The sequence below is a fragment of the Labeo rohita genome, chromosome 19, assembly GCF_022985175.1.
Source record: "Labeo rohita strain BAU-BD-2019 chromosome 19, IGBB_LRoh.1.0, whole genome shotgun sequence".
NCBI lineage: Eukaryota > Metazoa > Chordata > Actinopteri > Cypriniformes > Cyprinidae > Labeo > Labeo rohita.
In genome coordinates this window covers 16,740,304-16,745,790 of record NC_066887.1, presented here as the reverse complement: position 1 = coordinate 16,745,790, position 5,487 = coordinate 16,740,304, and positions in this window count along the sequence as shown.

Here is a 5,487-nt window from a genome sequence, read left to right as displayed (position 1 = left end):
AACATGATGTGTGGTGTTAGAGCATTGTCTGTCGGACATAGCAACAATAAGTCAGGAATGCGGGTTTTTGCAAAGGGTCGATTACAGCTATGTAAGTTATGTGTCCAGGAACAGAATTTTCTGGACTCTTTTCTTGTGTGTCCACCAAAGCCAAGGGCTGAAAAATGCCAAGGGCCCCTCTGAAAACAACCAGCTGGTGGCACAGCTTTTTCCCAGCTGAGACGCTTTGATTGCCATGATTTGGAACATCCAAAGCAGTAATATTACTAGTATCTCATTTTGAAGAATATTACTGAATTTAAAAAAAGCAGTAACCAGCAATATTAACTTCTCCATTGTTGTTCAGTCATTGTACAGGTAGGATGGTTGATCGGTTTAGTATTTACCCTTCTTCCATTGATTGTGAGCGGCTGGGTAAAAAGTGACAGTGACGAGCACTGTTTTACCTGAAGTTGAACAGTTAGTAACTCAAAAAAACTATAGATATACAAAGATGGTTCACTCCTATTACTTACCAGCTAACAATTTTGGGTTCCCAGAGTATTCCCTGAACGTTAGTTTTTGGTTCCCAGAACATTAATTTTTTTTCTTATTGTTTGTTTTTGGTTAGCCAGGAAAGTTTTTCTAATTATTCTAATGATATACTAATACTCCCCTAACATTATTCTAACAGTCCCAGAACATTAGTTTTTGGTTTGTAGAATGTTATTCTAACGTTCCCCTAATGTTCCCAGAACATTTTTTATTTGTTCACAAAACATACATTTTTTTATGGTTTGTTTTTGGTTAGCCAGAAAAGTTTTCTTAATGGAAATAGAATGTATTTTTAGTTTGTAGAACATTATTCTAACATTATTCTATCATTCCTCTAACATTTCCCAAAATGTTAGTATTTGGGTCCAAAAAAAAAACAAAAAAAAAACAACCAAACAGGAACCAAAAACTAATATTACATGAATGTCCTGTGTTTGCTGGGTTATGAATGGGAGAAACTGCAACACAGAATATGGAGGGATAGTCCCACCTTCTGAATAAATTGGCTGTTCTAACCTGAAAAAATAAGCCTTTTTAAGACTATTTGAGCATAAGGAACATATATAGGGCAGTTAATTTCATGTTTTGCTGAAGATGTAAAATATTAGTTTATAAATAGGCAGTTTTCGAGATTTCAGGATTCCCCCATTCATTTAGATAGGACTTGGTCTTGGAAGCCTGAAATAGCTGCCCCAAGGCATTGCAAATATGGTCGCCGAGTAAACAAACTTTCCTTGAAAGGGACTTTGTTAACTCTCAGCTACAAAAAAAAAAAAAAAAAAAAAAAAAAAAAGGCAAGTGAACTTGTAAAATATGATTATGGCAGTACATCAAAATTTAGTGTCTTCGGTTTGGCAAAAAGAAAACAATGTTTTACACACCATTTAATATAGAGAGCAGTGGTATAATAGTGGTATAGAGAGCAGGTATGCATTTCTTTCGTATCAGCTAACATTTTGAAAATAGAATGGCTTTATGAACAATTTACACAAAAATTTGTAATGCTCATGTTTCCCATTTGATCCTATTGAGTAAAAAGTATGTGAATTATGCACAAAAAGATTAATAACACAATTCATCCAGATATTTTTAATGTAATGTCTCAAATTTAATACATGGATGAAAACTTGGCTATTATTTTTGTAATTCTGGTTGTTGCCACTAGTGGACATTGACTCACCTTTAACTACAGGTGTTTTCTGTAAATAAAGCTTGTAAAGAAGTTCAAGTAATGCTGTGATGTCACTAAGGCAGCATGCCTGCTGCACAAAAAACTCCCCAATCCATTGTCAAAAGCGAGGAAATAAAAATATGAAATGCTTCCCTAACATCTGCTTGAGCATCTGGAACATCTAGTGTTGACTGTAGATGGTGAATCAGTAATCTGCACAGGTATTGGTTGATTTTATGTCTCAGATCCATTAAGACAAGTCTAATGGTTAACTTTTTCTTGTTGTTTTGTATTTAGCTGTCTTATCCCCTCTTTGGCTTTCATTAATCATTCTGTTGTCGAAGGTGGGAATAAAAAAGCTCTAACTTGAAACTATCTAATTTTTCTGTGACAAGCACAAACATTTAAGTGCTTTACTTTGACAAGATTCATTGTCTTGCTTTGCTGTCCTGTCTCATCTTGTGTTGACAGGAAACAAAAAAAGACTAGAAGCAGCAGGAGAAGAGCCTGATTCCTGCAACCTTTCATCTCTCCCACATTCACGTCTCACCCTGTTTTTCAGCGAGTTTCCTAGAGTGCGTCACCTTTGACTCACCTGTCATCCTCTCCGTGGCTTTTTCTTCTCATTTTTCATACATTATTGTGTTCTGTGCTTTCATTGTGATCCTTTTTTGGGCACGTACTGTACGCTTTGTGATCTCAGTATACTGTAGGATGGTGTGCTATAACATTTGCTCAGCAGCAGTCTCTCTCTGTATCACCCTGCATTCTATGCACTGCACCACTCACTCGCCACTTCCCATTCACACTGGGTTGTCATTCCTCTCTTTAATGTGTTTCCATTTACTCATATCATTCTGCTGTGACAGCCCCTGAGCTTGTCCAGGAGAGTGAAATCTTTGATCGGCTTGGTGGCATTCCATCATTTTCCACTACTCCACTATTTCTTGACAAAGTGTTCCTAGTTAGAATGCTTTAGCAGACAAGAGCCCATCTCCAACACCAACTTCTGCTTTCTTGCATCATTGGCAGGAAACACCATTCAAACTCTCTGGGAAGGAATGTCGGGATGTCACTGACTCTAGTATTCTTTTCCCACTTGCTTTCTTCTGGAAAAGTGTCCACAGTTTCCATGCACAGACATGGTATACTTTTGTTTACACATTTTTTTTTTTTTTTTTTTTGTATTTTTAGTGCAGTAAAATTACAAAGGCGTTTCAGTGTCACATTAAAAAAAGAAAATCTAAGATTATGAGATTAAAGTCCTAGTATTTTGAGAATAAAGTTGAAGTGTTTTAAGAATAAAGTTTAATTGTTTTGAAAATAAAGTCAAAATTTTTTGAGAATAAAGTCGATTATGAGAATTAATTTGTAGCAATTGTGAGATTAAAGTTATAATATTTATATTTTAGAGTATATTCTTGTGCATGCAAATGGCCTGGATTGTAGCAACAGGAGATATTCCAAAGTCTCAGCTTTCAAAACCTGTCAGTTTTATAGTGAAATACAAACAATATGTCTATAACATTTGTTTTTTTCATTGACAGATTGTGAATCAGTCATCTTTCTGACTGCAATGAGACATTTGTTTCATTAAATTAGGCAATACTGTTTTTAGTTCCTTCTGATGTTCCTTCATGTTTATATTGTGCTATGAACTTGAAATAAAGAGGAAAAACACATTAATATATGTAGTGATAAAACTGACAGAATTAGGCAGAAAGCTGAGCTGTTATATTAAAAGCAACAAAGCACAAAATTATAGCGATTACTGGGTGGCTGGCGTGCTACAAATAATGAATGGAAGAAATATTATTATAATTATTAAAATATTATTTCCAATCATTTACTGTATAATACCGTGAATAAAACAGCTTGTGAACAGTCACTTACCTCAGAAAAGACAACGATATAACTTATATTAATGAGTTGGAGTCTGCTTTCAACCTTTAGTAGGTGGTGGAATTTTCACAAAGAAAACAGTATAATTTAACGAAAAAAAAAAAGTCTCATTGTAATAAAAAAAAAAGCAACTGATTCACATAAATACAGCGATTCGCCACATTAAAGAGCATGAAAAACACATTATTGCAAGACACATTGTTTGTATTTCACTATAAAACTGACAGATTTTGAAAGCTGAGGCTTTGTTTTAAATCAAAGTACTAAAGGCACAAAGCTTATTACTATTATTGGGTGCCTGGCACATTACAAATTAGGCCTAATGAATGCAATCGAAGACGTGAAATATTATTTCCAAGCATACTGTCCCTGTGACTATAACACTTGATTTCTGCTAATAATCCCACGTATATTCAAATAGATTCCGGTGGCATAACAACTTCTCCCAGTGGTCCCAATCAGGGCCATTTACATGCGCAGTTGCATGCGCTTCCTGTAGTTGATTGAATCAAAAAAAAAAAAAAAAAACTTTGTCAAAAACCCTTTTTTCCAGTAATTTTGTTGTCAAGGTTTTGTGTCTCAGAATGCTATAGTGAGCAGTTCCAGATCAGTGGCCGTTTTCAAACGAACTGATGTTTTTCAGCCATTTACCCGATTTCCTTTAATCTACTGTGGGTGGACCTTTGGGATTTTCACAAATTGGGTAAAAGCGGTTGAAAAGTGCCACTGATTAGGAAATGCCCAATTTGGTTCAGCAGAGATACACAGCATGGCTAGTCGCCATCTTCTTAACAAGCTTAACCAGGAAGGTTTTCTTTGTAAGCCAGCTTCATTATAAAGACTGTGTTGGTTTTATATACTAGGTTTTGCTAGATGGCTGTGCTGCCTTTTGTCCATAAACTACAGTAGCAGCAGCAGCAGACGGAGCCATATTTGGCTCTCTGATCCAGATCTTTGCTGGTGAAGTCTCAGAAGATGTTGTCAAGCCTCTGAGCTCTGTACACACCCCCATCATCCACATCTGTTAGCCATGTCTCCAGCCTCCCACACTGCCAGCCAAAAAGCGGCTCCTGTGGAGCTGGGATATTGACAAAATTAGGGAAGAGGCCAAGAGTTTAACACTATTTAACACTGCTCTGGAGCCATGACTTCCCTGGGACCAAACTTCGGGAACATAAACTGAGAGTCAAACTCCAAGAAAACAACAATACTTTAGATTGATTTCAGAAAAAGCAGTTATTATTGTTTGGCGGATGTGTACTGAAATGCTTTTCCAGGGCTGCAAGTTAAGTGAAACTAATTAAGCAGCTCAAAGTTGTACACACACACTGAAAATCCCTTTTATCAAATGCAAATTTGTTTTGGCTATGAGTACTCTCTTATCTTGTTAGGAAGCATTACCTCTTTGATTTGTATGATTTTAACTTTTACTGTTCCTTGTATTTAGGACAATTTGTGTCAGATAATATTGCAATTAAGCACAGAAAACACAGATGGGTTTTTGTACCTTACACACAATCCAGTTTAACTGGATCAGTACAGTATTATAATTTACTAATGTTTGTGTTTCTAAGCAGAGGAGTCTCAAAAAGAAAAATGTTGACTTTTATCCTGCGCCACCTCAATTCAGATGATTCACTGAAAACCTCTGCAGTCCTAATCAATGACAACAAACCTGGCTCTGTGCATGTTGGTGCAGCGAATTTTGAATATGTGTGATTTGATTACTTCAGGGACGGAACAGTTTGTGGGGAAATCACTTCAAATTTCATTCTGTTCCTCAAACAATGCTATTATATGACAGACAGCTAGATAGATAGACAGACAGATGGATAGATAGACAGAACAATGTAAGTAATAGGATATTCTATTTATTAAAC